General features: G+C 41.1%; 1 long non-coding RNA gene across 1 annotated transcript; it reads right to left on the bottom strand.

Moving 5' to 3' along the window:
- Positions 1–10,426: 10,426 nt before the first annotated feature.
- On the bottom strand, positions 10,427–16,442 carry LOC117539589. The gene is made up of 5 exons (XR_004568038.1): positions 16,223–16,442; positions 12,034–12,123; positions 11,786–11,943; positions 11,616–11,706; positions 10,427–11,047 (listed from the first exon to the last, which is right to left on the bottom strand). It is a non-coding gene; the product is annotated as an uncharacterized LOC117539589 (long non-coding RNA).
- Positions 16,443–18,559: the final 2,117 nt, after the last annotated feature.

Genomic DNA, 18,559 nt, shown 5'->3' on the forward strand with positions numbered 1-18,559 from the left:
GTAAGTGCCACAGGTCGGTAGTCATTAAGGCTTGTTGGAGAGGCGTGCTTGGGAACAGGCACAATGGAGGTGTATTTGAAGCACGTGGGGACTTTTCCTTGGGCCAAGGACAGGTTAAAGATGTCAGTCAGGACTCTGGTCAGCTGCTCAGCACAAGAGCTGAGTACACGTCCGGGGATGCCATCGGGGCCAGCGGCCTTACGTGTGTTTGTCCTGCTCAGTTCAGCATGCACATCTGTGGTGGAGAGTGTGAGGGGCAGATGGTCTGCAGGGAGAGTGGCCCTAGTGGCTACCTCATGATTTACCCTGTCAAAACGAGCATAAAAATAATTAAGCTCATCTGGAAGAGAGGGGTCAGTGGATGGGGGGGAGGCCCGGGTGGGTTTGAAGTCTGTGATGGTCTGTAACCCCTGCCACATGCATAAACGGTACTCTGTCCCCCCCCCTCCCAGTGAGCTGTGGTGTTCCACAAGGAAGCATATTAGGTCCGTTACTGTTCCTAATTTATGTAAATGACATGTCATCAGCATGTGACTGCAACTTGTTCCTGTTCGCGGACGACTCAGCCCTGCTGGTCTCTGACAGGAACAGGTTGCAGGTTGAAAAAACCCTCAGCTCCAAGCTCGGCAGAATCTGCACCTGGCTCGCCGATAATAAATGATCATTACACCTGGGTAAAACAGAGTCCATTCTCTTCGGTTCGAAACATAATCTCAGCAAATCCGACGACTTCTCAGTTGCAGTGGGCGACATTATTGTCACAAGTAAGAAGGAAATTACATACCTAGGATTAGTGTTGTCACGATACCAACATTTTGGTTTCGATACCGATACCAAGTCAAGAATTGTGATTCCGATTCTTTTTCGATACTTTTCTTAAAAAAAGGGAAACAATCTTAAATGTAATTATTGTGCTTTATTTCACACCAGAACCATAACCATAACACAAACTTTTAAACAATGAAAACAATAAACAAAATAAATGATAAGAATTCGTATTAAATAAAATTCAGCATCATCTCAAACAACTTTTTTATTTTATAAAATATAATTGTTGTAATATTTTATTAACATGTAATATAAATAATTATTAACAAAATATATATTGCAGATGTTAGCCACATTGGTAAGTTAGCTAAAAAGATAGCCATATTAGACAGTTATCATTGCCATTAATTGCCTCGTTTGTCACAAAATAAATTACACTTGTTTGACTTAGATTAGAGGGCATGGGCTTGAACATGATGTAATTATGTTATCTATCACATTCGCTAACCTGTCTGGATGCCGGTTGGCGAGGTGCTTAGCCAAGTTTGATGTGTTGGCTCCCTTGGTTTGCAGGGATCTAAAACATGTCTTACAGACAGGCCTCGTGGTGTCCGTAGGCTTGCCCTCACTGTCAGAGATATAGCTCAAATACTTCCAAATTTCGCTTCTGGTGTCTTTTTTGTCAACAAGCCGAGGCACAGCGGCAGTTGCACTCCCACTTGCAGCCATGCTTCTCGTTTTCTCACGTGCTCTGGCAGCTAGCGCTTGGCCGAGTGCACGAGAGAGGGGAGGGACTTAGAACGTACTTGAGAGGGGCGGGACTGCAGGCACGGCTGCAGTGCAGGGAGTGGAAGCAGAGCGCTGAACACACACGGCTCTTTATTAAAACGGCGCTTTCTCACCGGAGTACTTTTCCCCGTCATTCTTAAAGTACCGATACCAATGAAACGGAGGAATCGTACCGTTTGTAACGGCAGGGTATCGCGGTACCTTTCAAGTATCGGTACACCGTGCAACACTACCTAGGATCTATTCTTGAGGCAAACCTCTCCTGTGACAAAATGGCATCCAATGTAATAAAAAAAGTCAATCAAAGAACTAGATTCCTATACCGGATCTCCTCTCTGGTAAACAAAAACACCCTGAAAACTCTGGCAGGAGCACTCATTCAAGGGTACTATGACTATGCTTGCACGTCATGGTACCATAGCACCTCCAAGGCGCTAAAAATAAAACTTCAAACATCGCAAAATAAACTGGTCAGACTACTGCTTGACCTTTCATCTAGAACCCACCTCACCTCTGCCCACTTTGACAACCTAGGATGGCTTAGAGTAGACGACAGAGTACAGCTACTTGCAATGGGCCTGGTCTACAAGATCCACTACACCTCTATGGTACCCATGTACATGTCAAAATTCTTCCCAAAGGTCACAAATCATGTGAAACCCAGATTTGGCACAAAAAAGGGGGAATACACGTTTCGCAATTATGCCACATCAAGGTGGAACGCTCTTCCCACAACTGTAAAGGAAAGTAAAATTATACTTACCTTCAAAACCTCTCTTAAAGAGCACCTTCGGGGGAGAGCATTGCAAAACTGGCCCCGGTTAATGGTACAAATCTCAACCTGTCGTTCCAATGCGACAGCTTTCCCCCCCCCCCATCTATGTATATACTCACATTTTAGACTCTGTTACTAACTGTATATCTGTAGACTTGGTATGTCTCTTAAATGTCCGGTTAGGATGTATTAGAACGAAATCTAAAATGAAAATTGTAAATAAGCAATCTGTATGTAAAAAACCACCTGTATGTAAATTGTAAATAAGCCATCTGTATGTCAAATATGTCTTATATGTCTTAAATGACATGATGAATTGGAAATGGGGGACCCTGATGTAAACAAGACGAAAGTCTTTCCTCTGGTCTGCATCCCCTTAACAATTGTATGTTTTGAGCTTGTACTGTACTGCTACCCAATATACAAGCTGTTAATAAACTTTTCAATCAATCAATCAATCAATCTAATATAAGCTAACCTTCTCCAGGCTACTGTCTTCATACTAAAACATTCAGATACAAGAATTAACTTAATATTACCTCTCAGCAAGAAAGCAACTAAGAAAATGTCCCCAAAACTACATTAATTATTCATTAAATACGTTTTAAGAAAAGTAGTTTGAGTCTGTTTTTTCTTTGCAGTCCTAAAAGTCAAATGTTGTAGTAGAATGAGCCACCATTACGTATAATGTTTCCCTCCATCATGAACAAAGCCATTACTTACATAGTATAAACCAACCCAGTCTCACGGCATTTCGTGTTCACCAACACGATTTTTAATCTATTGATTCGTGTTCACCAACACGATTTGCCCCTTTTTTCGTGTTGCCACAGCACGATTTTAAAAGCAATGTATTTCTACTGCCTGCAGCACGTCTTTTTCTCCGGTCGGGTCGAGGAAGACCGGAAGCTGTGTGGTTCATAAAAACATGTTCTTACTCAATATCAAGCCACAGTATTGCTTTTATTTGAAATCGTATAATTTCGGACTTTTGTTGCCGTCTGTGAGGAAAATAAATGGGGCTCAGAGCCCTCAGAATACGGAAATCTGTATTTTAAATATTTTTTTCCTTCTAATTCGATATTATTTTCAAAATAACACACTGTTATTTACTCACCAATAACACACAATTATCCTTGCTTTTATTTATTGGTTTAATTCCATAATCTCGGGCTTTTTTGCGTCCGTCAGGAACTGAATTTCAAAATAAAAATAACCGGAAACAGACGTAGGCCTATAAGAGACATTTCGAGCATCATTGCGATTGTCAACATTTCTGAGTTTAGGATGGCCGAAGACACTACACTACCCATAATCCCCAGCTATCGTTTTAGGACTACAGTCCCCGTAAGGTTACTCAGAGCGTCAAACAGCTGTGTGAAATGGAACGAAACCACGCCAGTACTATCCAAACTGGAATCGAACGCCCCCCCCCAGAACTACACATGCTGGCTATTGTGTTTTGCAAAATGTTCTATGGGACGTCTCTACTGAACGTTTTCGTTTTTCCCACAATTAGAAGTTGCCAGTATTAAACACATTGGTGTTATCAAATGTAAAACATATAATTAATAAATGGGTGAAAATTGCTTGTATCCATAATGCGCAGCATTAATACCCACATGACAGCTCATTGTTACTTTGTAATTCTACTCCACTACAATTCAGAGGTTAACCTGGTATTTTTACTCCACTGCATTTATTTGAGTTACTTTGCAGATTCTGATTAATTATGTGAAATATAAACAACCCTTAAATCAGACTTTAGTTACACCTGAGTAAATTCAGGTAAGGTGATTGTCAAGTGCCAACAATCAGGAGAGATATTTGATAGTTGGTGCTTGAGAAGACTCTAAACATGTATCTGCAATTGACATGAATGGAAACGAGTAATAAAGTATATTCATTACTCGTTATTCTCTACTAATAGTTCATTAAAGACGGTATATTATGGCTATTTTGCACATCCCTTTCAAGATTTTCAAAGGTGTATTGACATATCATATACACAACTACGGTGTAGTTATGCAATGAATGAAACACTGGGTCACAGGTTCCTCAACAGTGCATTACAAGACATCTATCAATATGTGTGTACCTCCACCATTAAACTGTCATATTCTGCACATTTCTTATTCTATCTACATACATACGAGTATAATTCATATGTATAATATCAGTTAAAATAAGTGCTTCAACATAGTTAACATTGCAGGAAAGCAATATATTAGACGTTAAGTACTTTGTCAGGCTTAATATTTATCTGTAGATAGATACCCCCAAAGTTTTTTTCTTATTTAAAAGAAGACCTTAATCTGTTATTTAGTGTGCAACTCGATTTTGACAAGAAAGCTACTGGAGACTTCTAGAATTGTGTGAGTAACATTGTGTTTTTAGACTTCTCTGTATCAATGCTCTGTAGTTGATCTGACTGGAATTGTGATTTCAAAACTCAAAACCGCTACAGTATCTGTCAGGCAGAAACTTGGGACAAGTCATTTGACTGAAACCTTAAAAGTGAACTAACTGACTGCTAGGGTTAACTTTGATTTAAACATTTGTAGAATACTAAGAGCTTTATTGAGTAGGTGTAACTGTATTAAGGGTTAAACTCATAACTTTATAACTTAGGGTTTAATGTAATTGACTTAAAAGACAATAACAAATCAGGAGGAAGCCAGTCTAGATTTCCTTTTGAGGGCCACCAGCTGCAGAGTTAACTAATTAAAGGGACGTTGCCCCACAGCTGTGAGAACTCAGCAATCAGGTGTCCATTTTAGGTAGCACTTTCCTGGAGCGTCAGCTTCAGCGTCAGACAGGCTAAGACTGGCAAAGACATTAGAGTCCTGCGGGAGTAAGACTGGCAAAGACATTAGAGTCCTGCGGGAGTAAGACTGGCAAAGACATTAGAGTCCTGCGGGAGTCACGAGGGAGGCAAAGAGGAGGCAAATCCTACTTTGATTGAGCTAAGTATCGCTGGTGTTTTATTTTTATTTGGTTGTTTAGCCCCTCATGCTATAATCATGTGTATTTTCTCCATTCCTGTTCATGTGTCTTCTCGCAATTATCACTGGCCCCGTGTATCTCGTAATCGATATAACCGGCCTGCTCTCGTCTATCCCACATGCTCCACTGAGATCCAACATCTAGTTTCAGGTGGCCTGTGGAATTGCCAGTCAGCTGTTCCTAAGGCTGACTTCATCTCTGGCTACGCCTCCCTGCAGTCTCTGGATTTCCTTGCTCTCACTGAGACCTGGATTACTCCATCCAACACATCCACCCCAGCAGCTCTCTCCACTGCATATTCCTTCTCCCATACACCCAGACCAACTGGCAGAGGAGGTGGCACTGGTCTCCTGCTCTCTCCCAAATGGAGCTTTTCCCTCTTCAAACTACCTAACTTCACTCCTTCCACCTTTGAATTCCATGCCGTCACAGTAACCCATCCTATACAGTTAACCATTGTTGTTCTCTACCGTCCACCAGGCGCCTTGGAGGACTTCTTGGAGGAATTAGATAATCTCCTCTCACACATCCCTGAAACTGGCCCTCCCGCTGTACTTCTCGGAGACTTCAACCTCCAGACAGGGAAGATAGACAAACTAACATCTCTGGTAACCGCCTTTGCTTTCTCACTGTCTCCATCCCCACCGACTCATAAAGCTGGCAATGTCCTTGATCTCATATTCTCAAGGAACTGCGCTACTTCTAACCTCTCTGTAAACCCGCTCCACACATCCGATCACTTCTTCATTTCATTCTCTCTACCCCTTTCCAAACATAACAAACTAATCTCTTCTCATCCTGCACTTGTCCGCCGTAACCTTCGCTCCCTCTCCCCCTCTACCTTTGCCTCATCGGTGCTCTCAGCCCTCCCTTCCTCTGACTCGTTCCAATTCCTGCCTTCAAACTCTGCTGCAGAAACTCTCCTCTCTACTCTCTCATCCACTCTGGACTCTCTCTGTCCTCTCACATCTCGGCAGGCTAGTCAGTCCCCTCCTGCTCCCTGGCTAAATGATGCACTGCGTGCTAAGAGAACCGTCCTTAGGGCAGCAGAGCGGAAACGGTGGAAATCCAAACACCGTGACGACCTCCTAACCTATCAGGCTCTCCTCTCCTCTTTCTCTGCTTCGATCTCTCAGGCAAAAAGCACTTTCTTTCAAGATAAGATCCAATCTTCCTATTCCAATCCTAAAAAACTATTTTCCATCTTCTCCACCCTCTTGGACCCTCCAAAAGCCCCTCCCCCCTCCTCACTTCTGTCAAGCGACTTTGTTACCCACTTTGAAAAAAAGGTTGATGATATTCGCTCTTCTTTTTCTGACTCACCTTTACTCACCGCTGGGTCACCAGACCCTCCTTCCACCAACACACTTACCTCCTTTTCCCCTCTCTCTCCAAGTGAGGTTCTTACCCTCATTACCTCTGCCCCGCCCCTACCACCTGTCCTCTGGACCCTATCCCTTCAAACCTCCTTCAGACTATCGCTCCTGATATTCTACCGTTTCTCACCCATTTCATCAACACTTCTCTAACTTCTGGTCACTTTCCAAACAGTCTCAAGGAGGCAAGAGTAAACCCTCTCCTAAAGAAACCCACTCTCAACCCGTCTGATGTTATAAACTACAGGCCTGTCTCTCTCCTCCCGTTCCTGTCTAAATCATTTGAACGCGCTGTCTTTAAACAACTCTCCTGTTATCTCAATCAGAACAACCTTCTGGATCCGCACCAGTCTGGTTTCAAGGCAGGTCACTCCACAGAAACTGCTCTCATTGCTGTCACGGAGGAACTGCACACTGCCAAAACTGCATCCCTCTCCTCTGTCATCATCCTGTTGGACCTGTCTGCTGCATTCGACACGGTGAATCATCAGATCCTCCTTCGCACTCTCCAAAAACTTGGAGTTTCAGGCTCTGCACTTTCCCTCCTCACCTCATACCTGAAAGACCGTACCTACAGGGTGACTTGGAGAGGGTCTGAGTCCGACCCTTGTCAATTAACTACAGGGGTCCCTCAGGGCTCTGTTCTTGGTCCCCTCCTCTTCTCCCTGTACCAAAACTCACTCGGATCAGTCATTAGCCCGCATGGTTTTTCTTACTACTGCTACGCTGACGACACCCAATTAATTCTGTCCTTTCCCCGCTCAGAGACCCAGGTCGTCGCACGCATCTCTGCTTGTCTAGCTGACATCTCTCAGTGGATGTCTGCTCATCACCTCAAGCTCAACCTTGACAAGACTGAGCTGCTCTTCCTTCCGGGAAAAGATTGTCCCACTCTTGACCTAACAATCAACATCGGCACCTCAGTTGTTTCCCCGAGTCAGACTGCAAGGAATCTGGGTGTGACCCTAGATAACAACCTGTCCTTCACTGCAAACATCGCTGCTACAACCCGTTGCTGCAGATACACGCTTTACAACATCAGAAAGATACGTCCCCAGCTGACACAGAAAGCGACTCAGGTTCTGGTCCAGGCTCTCGTCATCTCACGCCTAGACAACTGCAACTCCCTCCTGGCTGGTCTACCTGCATGTGCCATCCGACCTCTGCAGCTCATCCAGAATGCAGCGGCTCATCTGGTCTTCAACCTTCCTAAATTTTCCCACACCACTCCGCTCCTTCGCTCCCTTCACTGGCTTCCGATAACTGCTAGAATCCACTTCAAGACACTGGTACTTGCTTACCATGCTGCGAATGGATCCGGCCCTTCGTACATCCAGGACATGGTTAAACCGTACACCCCAGCGCGTGCACTACGCTCTGCATCAGCCAAACGACTCGCTGCACCCTCGCTGCGAGGGGGACCCAAGTTCCCATCGGCGAAAACACGTGGGTTTGCTTGTCCTGGCTCCAAATGGTGGAATGAGCTCCCCATTGACATCAGGACGGCAGATAGCTTGCACATCTTCCGGCACAAACTGAAAACTCATCTCTTTCGACTCCACTTCGAGCGATAGAACTATTAACGAAGCACTTTTATACTAATAAAGGACTGGCTTACCTAAAGCCAGTTGAGTAGCACTTGAAATGTTTGGCTCTATGAAACCTGATGTACTTATATGATTCTGTTTTCTTCAAGGTTGTGTCTTCCTGGTCGAATGTACTTATTGTAAGTCGCTTTGGATAAAAGCGTCAGCTAAATGCAATGTAATGTAATGTAATAAACGGCAATTTATAAGCAGGTGGATTTTGTTTACATAACCTTATACCCTGCACCACACTGCACCCAGCATTTTTAGCTTATAGACTGTTGTTGTTTATTTTGTTTTGTTGTCCTTTCATTCATAAATCTTTCCATACAAAATAGTAAATGGACTGCATTTTATAAGGCGCATCTTCCAGTCTTTACGACTCCTCAAAGCACTAATACATATACAGCAGAGGTGTCCAAACTACGGCCCGGGGGCCAAATGCGGCCCGCGGACCATTTTGAATCGGCTCTCAGCAAATTAAAAAAGTATAATGACTTAAGTATAATAAACTTCTGCTTGTCTTATATTGTACTTCTTAAATATACATGTTCAAAGATATTACACAGTATTCATGTGTTAATAAGCCGAATTTTCTAATATATTCAGTCAATTAAAGTTGAAAACATGTTCTAAACTTGTTAGAACATGTTTTTAAGTTGATAAGAAAAAAGCACAATAACAAATTTACATAACAACCTTGAAACATACCCTTCACATTTCTTCTCATTTTAAGCAATCTGAAGCTTCTGTTTTAAGGAATGAGCTGCTTACACAATAAATAAAACCCTATCGAGAACTGTGATTTTGGCAGTTTTTTTTTCTAACAGAATTTTTAAGAAATAAGAATAATTTACCTACAATGGATTGATTTTTCCAACTTATAACTGAACTTATGAGGCAATATACCTCACCTCTAGGGAGTGGCCCAGCCCTTGGTATAGTTTTCTCGCTGAAAAAGGTTTGGACACTCCTGATATAAAGCATTCACCCCTTCACAAACAGTCATACAGAGGTAAGAGTTGCCATCTGCTTAAGGAAGTCAACATTCACATACCGTTGGCCATCGGAAAGAATTTGGGGCGTGTCTTGCCCAAGGGCTGGAATCGGACCTACAACCTGCTGATTGGAAGGTGAACAGATAACCTCACAGTTACCTGAACTAACCCTCTAACCTTTCAGCACAAACAGCTCAGGGCTCCTAAACATAATCTCACTTTATTTTTACTCCATATAGTGTTGCCTCATGTGACACCGACTGGCAAACGTGCTTCCGTTACTCAGATTAAACTCACTTCTACCAGGATGGTGTCAGTGTTTATCCAGCCCTCCTCACCTCAGGTCAGAGGGACGTTGTATACAGTGCAAACACCACACTGACACCTGGTAGTGACGCTTATCCAGTCCAACAGCCTGACCATCACTAGGTCCCCTGTGACCTCTGCCCACTTTGTTTACTCTGCCCACTTAGTCATTATGCAAAAGAGGATTTTTCTCCCGTTTCCATACCAGCTGGGCTTTCATATGACTTCATGTCTCCTGGTTTGGTGTTTGCGCTTATGAGCTCAAGAACATCTGTCCAGTGTGTGCTGTAACAGGTTCACCATCCCCTGTGAGATGCGCTGCACGGCTCACTGACCTTAACCCAGCCCATATTTCACCCCCAGAGAGGGGGAGGGGTGTGTGTGTGTGTGTGTGTGTGTGTACTGTAAAAACCAACCTATAAGATCTACTCAATAAAATGGGGGTAACAATTTGCACACACTTCTTTTGAGTAGATTTTACCCAATGTTTTTGGGTAAAGGTTACTAATATTTAATATATAAGATTTACTTTAAGAAATTAAGTAAAATCTAACTCAATTACTTAAAACATATTATATATAAATGAGTAATATTTACTCTCAATCATAGGCAGCTGGGTAAAGGTTACTAATATTTAATATATAAGATTTACTTTAAGAAATTAAGTAAAATCTAACTCAATTACTTAAAACGTATTACTTATAAATGAGTAATATGTACTCCTAATCGTAGGCAGCCATTTACTTAATAATTTATCCATATTACACATTAATATTACTTTATTAGTAAGGTTACCAGTAAACAATATATTGCCACACAAGATTTTATTGATCATGTTTTTTTTATTGACCAAATGTATTGTGCAATATGGCCATACATTGAGATTATTTAAACAGTTAAGTGCATTTCAATTGTTAACACTGAGCAGAATCTTCAAAATAGTCATACAATCACATTGTTTTAACAGTAAAGTGCATGGAAATTGTAAACATTTTTAACATAATCTTCCAAGTGCAATTTACTCAACTATTAAAACCTTTGAGTGCCAGTAAACAGTCCACTTTTAACAGAACAAGGTTTCTCCACATCCATTACAGTCCACATCACATTATTTTGTGTTTGTGTCACTTGGCACTAAAACAAGTCAACATCCACTTGAGAACAAATTGTTTATTTGCGGATCTGGACCTTTTTGAGCAGCTTGGCTCCATCAAGCTCCAAAAACTGTTTTTAGAATACCTCAAATGTGTATTTGTGCTTGTTGGGGTATTCCAGGTTGAGGGTGAAGAGATGAATCCCATCAACAATGCGAATGCCTTTGTTTGGTTTCCGCACAAAACTCTGTCTCCCTCTATGACAATAGACACATCTGCTGGTCCCGTCCATGGCATCATGGATCACAAGCACCTTCATAGTTTGGTCCACGACGTTGTCATGCTCGTCCTCCATGTTGAAAAGAAAGAAAGAAAAGCATATTCACTTTAAATTAGGCATATTAACAAGAAGCTATTATACAATATAGGCTTTGTGGTCTAGCATTAAGCCTAATCAATAAAACCAGGGATTGACTTTTTTTTTTTTAATGATTTGTAAAAATGTGTGGCAGCGATTAAAAATAAAACAAGATTTCTAACTTATATAAAAAATGTCAGGCCCAGTCAAATTGCCCATCGATCTAATCAATGACATTAAATTGATTGATTGATGATTCTTTCCCATGAACATAACTTTTCAGTGCATGATTTTATTTATCTTATTTCACTTTAACACCAAAAGAAGGTTTTATATGTTAAGTAGCTAAGCATATCAGTACATTATCCCTAAATCATTTTCCTGTGAATGCTAAACCATTTATAAAAACAATAAGATGTTTACAGATTTACAGCAATAAATTGCATATTTATTTGTTAGGTGTAAGAGTGGTTAATCACAGAAATTAAACAATGGTATCAGAGCAACCTCCGAAATAACTCCGTTAAAATCTTGAAGTGATCAGTCTTTAATGACATACCTGGCTGTCTTGAAAAAGGTCTTCTTGGCGTTCCCCAAGGTCTTCAATCAGGCACCTGGCCACTGCATCTCTTTTTTCCAATACTCTGGGCCTGTGAGGAAATGCATTTTAGTGACAAGACTTATTTCTGCATTTTCATATTCTTGAATGAAACATTTAAATAAATGTACCTCATCAATTGTGCTCAGAAGAGGGCGCATCCTGGAGCCAGCATCTCCTCCTTTGGCACGCATCAGCTGGAGCGAGTGGTGTTAGTGTACCCATCCAGTTTCAGCATCAAAGTCTCTTCCAGTGAAAGATTTGTTATGTGTCGGAACTCCTCCTTGATCTAATAAAGAGCATAGGGGACAACACTCATTACTCACAACTCTGAGAACAGTGAGTTGAAATGGGAAAAGAATAAACGTAATGTTCTCACCTGAGCCTCATTGAATAAACCAGGCCATCTCTCCTTGAAGACACTGACACGTGGGCTGAGGGTCACCACCTCCACTCCACTACGAATTGTCTGCAGGATTTAAAATGTATAGGACTTAGGTGCCGTCTCTGAGGATGTTACACTTATATTCACATTTCTTACACTGAACATTACCAACAAAATAACACAATTAAACATTTTTATGTAGAAAAATCCTAAAATATATAACAATGAGCTTTGGCTCTGCTCCGTGGTAATCTATCCAGTCCTCACGATAATATACAGTAAGCTTAATGTAAACATAAGTCTATAGGCTATTGCTGCCGCTATACCTCAAAAAAGACAAATTAATCATAAATCATTATTACTGTGGCTTGGCAGAATATACGATGGTTATTTTTCAATAAGAGATAGTCGCAAGATAGTTGTCTCAGTATTTATCGTTTCATGCACGCTCATATGAACACAGACCAGAGATGTTCACAAGTCTTTTTTTGCAAGTCCAAGTCAAGTCTCAAGTCTTTGGTCACGAGTCCAAGTCAAGTCTCAAGTCTCTAAAAAATAAAAGTCTCATGTCTCTTCTGGTTGTAATAAGCCTTCTATTGTCTGCTGCTATCCAGTCTGTTAAGAATACTGCACAGCTATATCTAAGACATTCAAAGCATTTACTGTATTATTATCACTCCTATATCTATTAGCATACAGTATCAGTACTGATTAGTTGTTTGTTATATGATCACTTTAAACAGGCCATTGCAATATGAGGACAAACATCACACTTTAGCTAAATGCAAACAACTTATAAGCAAAACACTTCAGAATCAGAAATCAGTATCACAAATACTTTATTAATCCCCCGCAGGGAAACTGTATTAAAAGTACTTAAAAGTAAACATTTGTTCTGTGCCATTTGCAACTAAAAAACTATTGCTGCAATATTATCTGAAATATACTGAACTGGTGATATTAAAACATGACCTGTTCCAAAAGAGATATCTACCATTAACACCATTTACCAGCCAAATGCTGGTAAATCATGCAAGTGGCTGGTACTGTATGTTGCACGCACCAGCCACAAATAACAATGGCAATCTATTGAGTGGCTGGTAAAATGTCAACATTCACTAGGCTAGCCATTTGGCCAGTGGACAAAAATGTTAAAATTTGACCTCTGCAACCGTATTGTTTAATTACACTGGGTCTCTAATGACATCTTTTAAGTCTACTATAAATACACATATTCCTCTATCCTCTCACTCAAACCCAGTGTAATGGTAACCTGATAAACCTGTAACATTAACGTTACGTGGTCAACAATAAACCTGTAACCTGCCTATAAACCGACAGATGTATTTATGTATGTAACTATGTATTTCTCTACGTTTAACGTTAGCCAGTAGATGGTGGCAGCGGAACGTAATGATTAACGTTACCGACCTTTTTTATGTCATGTCAAGAGTTGGATGTCAACGCCACTCAACGCAAACAAGTGTGACAAGCAAACATTCACTCATCTTTTCAAATATTCAGTTACAAAGCTAGTAGCAAGCTAAGTTAACATTATAGCTGATGCTGAGCTAAACATGTTTGCTAACCGTCCATATGCGTTAATGTGACTGACCTCTCCGGGTGAGTTTTCAAGTGCCTGATGACATTTGACGTTGTTGCACCAGCATCCTTGATTTTAATATTGCAGACTTTTGTTGGTGCCGCCGGCGTTTTGTTTGAAGTTTTTATAGTTGAACCTGAAAGCGGTACAGCTGCAGGTGTGCCGCCGGTCGCCATGGTGTTACCATGATGTTAATGTTAATGTTAAAGGTGGGGTAGGTAAGTCTGAGAAACCGGCTCGAGATACAGTTTTTGTTATATTCCATGGAATGCTCTTAACATCCCGATAGCCGGCCCGGCTAAAATAACTGGATGGCCTACCTGCCTGTCAGCCTCCCATCGGGGCACAAACTTATCTCGTGCCCTCATTGGTCATGTGCGCGTTCGTGTGTGTTGAAGGAGGGGCTCTGTGAGGAAGTGGCAGATTTTCTCCGGTTGTGTATTTTCAAATTCTAGCGATCTCGAGCCGGTTTCTCAAACTTACCTACCCCACCTTTAATACGCCAAAAATAGAAAACACAATGATTGTTCACGAGTCCCAAAACACGAGTCCAAGTCGAGTCCGAAGTCTTTTGAGCAGGAGTCCAAGTCAAGTCTGAAGTCTCTGTGTGTGCGACTTAAGTGCGACTCGAGTCCGAGTCACAGACTCGAGTCCCCATCTCTGACACAGACACACGAGGAAACTGACGGCCGACGTTAGATAGACTAAGAGATAGTGATGTGTTGGTCGCGAACGAGCCGGCTCAAAGAGCCGGCTCTTTTAAGTGAACGACGGGAGCCGGCTCTCGCCCGCGAACGAGCCATTTTTGCGGAGGGATCTAGATCGGCATGAAGGCACATTATGCAATGTGCACATTATCCCGCTTATTACACGGCCACATTCTCAACAAAGTAACGACATGACTCCTAATGGAAATGCTTTTATGGATTTAGAAAATGATTTTATTGATTTAAAAAATAGTTTTACGTATTGATTTAAATTGACATGCATCCGCTAAGAAAAGTAGTCCGTTGTTACCGTTTGAACTAACGTAGTAACGGCAGGAACTGCTTCGATAGTGTTTTTGAGGAGCTTTTTGATTACAGATTTGAAAACATCGTTGCTTGCTTTAAAAGTAGCACAATTCATTATGTCAAACCTTGGAAAGTATCTAGATATCCCTGCCCTAATGCCAAAGTAACTGGCAACTGAATATGTGTCGCCGTTTGATGTCTATGTCTGGACCGCTGCGTAAAAAGGAGGGTTTCTGCCCCATTACTTCTCTTCTTACTTCTATAAGAATAAAACACGGAGGACGGAGATCTCTTTTTCTCCCAGTCTTCTGACAGCCCAGCAGCTGATCTCAAAGCAGGCTCCCCTCTCCTGCAGGGGGGCTTGGTCAGCTGCAGCTCACAGAATCAGCCCCCTGCAAAAACAGCAAATAGAGAGAAATGAGGCATGGCTAAAATGCAGGATCTTTTTGGTATTTTGAAAAAAACCCTATATTTATATACTTTATATAGGTCGATACAGTAGCCCCTTTTTTTTAAATAGTTTTTATAGGTGTTGCTATCTGTTTTGTGTAGCGTGGTTCTACAAGCAAGTCAATGCATTCATTGGGTGGTATCAGAGAGTTACACGGGTCTGTACTGTAAATGCAATGAAAACAATTGGCCACAGCAAATCATTTATATTAAACGTGTAATTTTTACTTTTGAATACTTCAGTACAAAGGATGTATTGAATAATTTAAGTGATATGTGTACACATATAAATCATTAGTCAAAACAGGGCTACATTTGATTTAATTAAAAGGTATAATATGTGGTAAACTGAAGAGCCGTTTGGGAGCCGAAAGAGCCGGCTCTTCTTGGTGAGCCGAGCCAAATGATCCGGCTCACCAAGAAGAGCCGGAATTCCCATCACTACTAAGAGAGATGCTACAAGCTAGCTTCAACTTAGTTAGCCTTGTGCATCATTTGAATGTGTCCCCCGCAAACCGTTACTGTACTCAATACTACTCAACCGGGTCAGAGTTCGTCATATTACTTGAACTGACATGTTATTTAATAAACGGCTACTGGTTTTTACAGTGTGCATCACCATTGGATACTGTGTGGAAAATAACATTGGACAAACACACCTTATATAGAGGACGACCAACTTCAAAGGTTGATTTAAACGAATGCCGCCTTCCGCGCGCTGTTCTTGTTAGTACTTAGCTAGCAAACAATAGCCTTCTCTGCTAAGCATGCACGATGCTAACGTGAAACACAACTTGGCTGGTTAACTTACATTAATATACAACTGTCGCCGTGACGCTTAACTCATTTCAGACGGCATGTCGTCAACATGCACATTATTGCTGTAATAACAATTATTAACAATATGGAGCTAAACATCATAGTGCTTTACTCTTAGCTCCTATGTTAGCTACAGCTATCTAGCATCAGTGACCGACTTCCAGTGAGTAATAGATGAGAACAAACTTACATTCCTTGTCTAACAGTGAAGCAAGCAGACAACAAGTCTTGTGATGAACCTCAAAAAACGTGAACATGAACATTTATATGTAGGACATGATAGACAGTAATATCTTACCTTCCAACATTTCCACACACCAGGAGGAGGGAGGCGCGAAAGAGAACCGTTCCTCTGGCCTGCAGCCAAGAATCACCGCAGACGCATGCGCAAAGGGGCAGTGTGGGCCTAATGTCTTCAAGTAGATTTTACCCAGATTGTTTGTGTTTCAGTTGGTACTGTCAGAAATTAGGTAGTGTAGGTAGAATTTACCCATTCAAATATACTAACAATGCTCACTTATATACCTTGAGTACAATTTAAATGATTTGCTTGGATAATATATACTACCCTCCAAAATCATTTTTATAGTGTGTGTGTGTGTGTGTGTGTGTGTGTGTGTGTGTGTGTGTGTGTGTGTGTGTGTGTGTGTGTGTGTGTGTGTGTGTGTGTGTGTGTGTGTGTGTGTGTGTGTGTGTGTGTGTGTGTGTGTGTGTGTGTGTGTGTGCTAGTGTGTTTATGTGTGAGAGTGTGTATTTGTTCTCGATCCCACTCAATGCGGCCATCACAATCTATAAGTGTATTGATCCTCTATATGACTCTGGAGGGAGTGTGGACATGTGCCATTATGTCTGGAAACCCAACGATAGGGTTACTTATCTCATCATGAGAAGAGACTTAACTACAGATTAGACCAATGAGTAATGTGCAGAATATATCCTGATTGATTTTGTTTCAGGTGGTGGTGGAAGGGATATACATCAAAGTACTATACTTAAATAATATAAATATTGAGGTACTTACAAGTATTTTGAGCTTGCTGCTGAATACCTATAGATTTATACTTCAACTGTACTACATTTCAGAGTACCATTTTGTAGTTATTTGACATCTGCAGTTATTGTGAATTTCCAGATTCAGCATAACACCGTATGATTACGTTTTAATGTGAGGCATTTCTAAGAATTTGGGCAGAAATTGCGAAAAACAATTATTGTAGCCACACACAAAAATACCATCTGGGCCTGTATTTACACTTCAGATATACATTTCCCAATACCCATGTCTGTTTTTTCAAATAACAGTTTGAATTAGTAATATGCTACAGTACTTAGAAAATGTTATTTATTTATAATAAGGTAGTATACAATACTTAGGGGTCATTAATGAGAAGCCTACTTTTACTTGTGCTATCTAGTAGATCGTTTTTAAATATAATGTATTTGGGGTTATTGTGTTTTTAAGTAAAGAATCAGTATATTTCTTCCACCACTGACTTATATCCTCATGACAAAAATGACTTTTCTTTAGTCTTAATCAGGGAGAAACTGATGCACATTGTGTCATTTCTGCAGCAGCACCCCTAGGGGGCGGTAATGCATTTTTCTTTTTTTTCCCCTCATCACTGCACAAACAAGGTCCCAAATAAAACTGAACATCTCCAACAATTGAATCTTCACTGAACAACTATAACCAGTCCCGGCTACAGTATGTTTATCTTGATGATGAAAGTATATTTAGGAAGCAAGGCTTCTAAGTGAGGACTGGTGGCTGATATCAGGGCAGGAGTTAATGAGTGTGAAAAGCTGAACGACTCCTAATAACGGGGTGTGGTCCGGTGCCAGGGCAGCCCTGTTGGATTAGCACAAATCCCACAGCGCTCTCCTAATTACAAGCTGGTATTTACAGGGCAAGTCAGCCTGACTGCTCAACCGTGCTCCTGTGGGCATGCTACCCTCGCTGACTAATACCCACACACACATACCCTAACAACAACAACCACAACAACAACAACCACAACAACAACAGGCAGTGTTGGCCACCTGCAGCAGGCAACCTGATCTCACCAGAATGCGTGACTCCACCACGACTCCTTAACACCGCATTGCGTGGTGGAGTCACGCATTCTGCTACATTTACGTGTCGGCACCACGCAAAAAAACCCAATGTAAAGTGAATGAGGCTCTTTTGTCGTGGTGCACACACGCATTTCTACAAAGTCCCGCAGTGAGCTTTTATTCTATAAAACGTTATAAAAATCTACTTTATATCTTGTAGTAACTCACAGGAGGCTTCTTTTATTTTATTTGTATTCATAATCATCTTTATTTTTCGTCAGAATGTAAAAAATTACATTAGTTACGAATTGTTGTTCTAAAAAAACAGTGCATTGTGTGTAATACGACTGTGATTTTTATTAAATTAGTTAGTTTTTAAGGAAGGCCAGAGCTTCAGCTGTGTCAAATAGATTGTTCCCTTTAGTTAACGTTATTTAAAAGATAATGATCATGTCCCCTGTATTGTATTACGAGCGTCCATTCCCATTGGATAACGGATAATTTTACACCCGGAAGTAAGTATTCTCCTTACTGTCGAGTGATTTTACAGTGATATCTGCACTACTCATCGACTAAAAAA

Source organism: Gymnodraco acuticeps, unplaced genomic scaffold (assembly GCF_902827175.1).
Source record: "Gymnodraco acuticeps unplaced genomic scaffold, fGymAcu1.1, whole genome shotgun sequence".
Classification (NCBI taxonomy): domain Eukaryota; kingdom Metazoa; phylum Chordata; class Actinopteri; order Perciformes; family Bathydraconidae; genus Gymnodraco; species Gymnodraco acuticeps.